Source organism: Octopus bimaculoides, chromosome 19, assembly GCF_001194135.2.
Source record: "Octopus bimaculoides isolate UCB-OBI-ISO-001 chromosome 19, ASM119413v2, whole genome shotgun sequence".
Taxonomy (NCBI): Eukaryota; Metazoa; Mollusca; class Cephalopoda; order Octopoda; family Octopodidae; genus Octopus; species Octopus bimaculoides.
This window is the reverse complement of record NC_068999.1, coordinates 1,940,021-1,942,520: the sequence shown is the minus strand read 5'-3', so window position 1 is coordinate 1,942,520 and position 2,500 is coordinate 1,940,021. Positions and strand designations below refer to the sequence as shown.

Sequence of the window (2,500 nt, the reverse complement as noted above, 5' to 3'; positions counted from 1 at the left end):
GTGTGTGTTTTCGTGAGTGTGCATGTATGTGAGCGCGAGTGTGCATGTATGTGAGCGCGAGTGTATTGAGTACTTTCTCACAGTTAAAAACCCGATAGAGAAACCGAAGCATATGTTGTTGCTTTGATCAGATCTTTTCATGAGAAGATTCCAGAATATTTACGTGAATTTAACTGTTTTGGATTCTCTTTAAACGTTGCCAGTTGCTTTATGGCAGACAAAAAAATATATACGTACACACACACACACGTACACACATACATACGTAGTACATACATACAAACATAGACACACATACACACAAATATTCATATACACTATATAAAATATAATATAAAATATTGTACATACACACACACACACACACACACACACACACACACACACACACACACACACACACACACACACACACACACACATAAGAGTGTTGTTTAAACACGCATTCAAGTTTTATGCAGAAACCAATATTTTGCATGTATACAGGTATACATTAATTCGTATATGCATACATACATATATATGTATATATACATGTGTTTGTGTGTATCTAATGCACATATGCAAAAATGGATTCATAGATAAAGCAGATATGTGCGTTTGTGTTTGTGTTTGTAAATGCGTGCGTGTTTTCTGTACAAACGTGTTCAGCTTTTGTGAGCAAACCGTTGACATGTGTATCTATGTGTATATTCACGCATAAGATATACAAACACGTACTTTCACACATCTTGCTATAAAAATCCTATTTATATATCGCATAGAATATATATGCACACGTGAATGTATACTTATCTAACTCTGTATTTCGTTAACTAGTTTCAGCTCGTGAGGTGCGGCCATGCTGGGGCACCTTCGTTAGTTGACACATCCTGCTGTATGTAGAATTTGGTGAACGAAGGAATTTGATGTCGTTGCCCTCCTACTGCGAGGTGGGCGTCGAAAGGAGAAGATACAGTTTTGTTTTGAAGACACCTACATCCACCCCATGTAAGTCTCTCGGATTTTTGGTGGGTGGAGATGAATTATTGAGGAGCTGTGGGCCCTTGAAACGTATTCTGTATCTTGATAGCAATGTTGGGTACTTTGGCATTATTCAGTTCTGTTGCTTGTGTCACTTTCACTTTTCCAGATGTGTCACTTTCACTTTTCCAGATGTGTCACTTTTCAAGATATACTTCACCGATAATCTTCGTTCTGTCTTAAATTTCCCAGCTTTTCCCAATAGCTGACATGTTGCATTGAGACGATCTTTGCTTTGAGTTCGGCCGGTTATTTTACACCGTGTGGTGACCATAATTGGGAGCAGCAGTTTAAGAGGCTGAGGACAAATGTCCTCCAAAGGACTGTCGTGGTTTCCTGTTCTCTTGTTCTGAAAGTTCTAAGGGTCCATCCATCCAGCTGCCGAGTAGAAAACAAATGTCTCCCTTTCATACAATATGCTTAGAAATGGAATGATTTAGAAACAGCTGTTGTTTTAAATTCATTCTTCGTCTTCTTAATTTCATTACGCACGCACGCACCCACAGACACACAGACACAGACACACAGACACAGACACACACACACACACACACACACACAGTCACAGACACAGAGACACAGACACACACAGACACACACACACACACACACACACACACATGTATGCTTGTATGTGTGTATGTATAGGAGTAGTACAAAGAGTGTTTTCAGAGAAAACAGCGATGGTGGGGGGCACAAACACAGACACAGAAACACACACATATATACGACGGTCTCCTTTCAGTTTCCGTCTACCAAATCCATTGACAAAGCCTTGGTCGCTCTGAGGCTATAGCAGAAGACACTTGCTGTAGATGCTACGCAGTAGGACTGAACCCAGAACCGTGTGGTTGGGAAACAAGCTACTTACCACATGAATATTTTATTTTATTTGTTTATATGTATGAAAAACAAAACAAGAAACAACAAAAAGTACGTTTTCACAGAATAAATGTTCTTTGTGTGATAGTTCCACTGAAATTATATTCGTATACGCCTTCTCACGGTGACTTCGGTATACATACGTACGTACGTACGTACATAGATAGATACATACATACATGCAAATTATATAATCATATATATATAAGAAAAAGTGCAAAGAATGGAAGCGAACAAAGAAAAATAAGGAGTTACGCGTTGCTTCGAGTATTTTTTTTTATAGAAAAAGGTTTTAGAATTTGTTTTTGAGTTTTGCAGCAAAAAAGGGATTTTTTGTGGCATAAGGAAAGAAAGTTATATTTAACTTTGGTTTTGGTGGTGTTGCTGTTGTTGTTGTTGTTGTTGGTGGTGGTGGTGGTTTTTGGTGGTGGTGTATGTGTGTGTGTATTTTTCTTTTTCTCTTGCTTCTTTTCTTTCGACGGTTTCTTCTCTGGTTTAGATTTCGTCTGTTCAACTTTCTTCTTCTTCTTCTTCTTCTTCTTCTTCTTCTTCTTCTTCTTCTTCTTCTTCTTCTTCTTCTTCTTCTTCTTCCTCT

At 38.3% G+C, this 2,500-nt stretch overlaps 1 long non-coding RNA gene across 2 annotated transcripts in view; it reads left to right on the top strand.

Annotated features, from left to right (window-relative positions):
• The window catches only part of LOC128250122 (uncharacterized), an 8,407-nt gene that overhangs the window by 3,456 nt on the left and 2,451 nt on the right, over nucleotides 1-2,500 (top strand). For both annotated transcript variants that reach the window (XR_008266243.1, XR_008266244.1), the window contains exon 2: nucleotides 820-990. This is a non-coding gene — a long non-coding RNA (uncharacterized LOC128250122). The remainder of the gene's footprint in view (nucleotides 1-819; nucleotides 991-2,500) is intronic.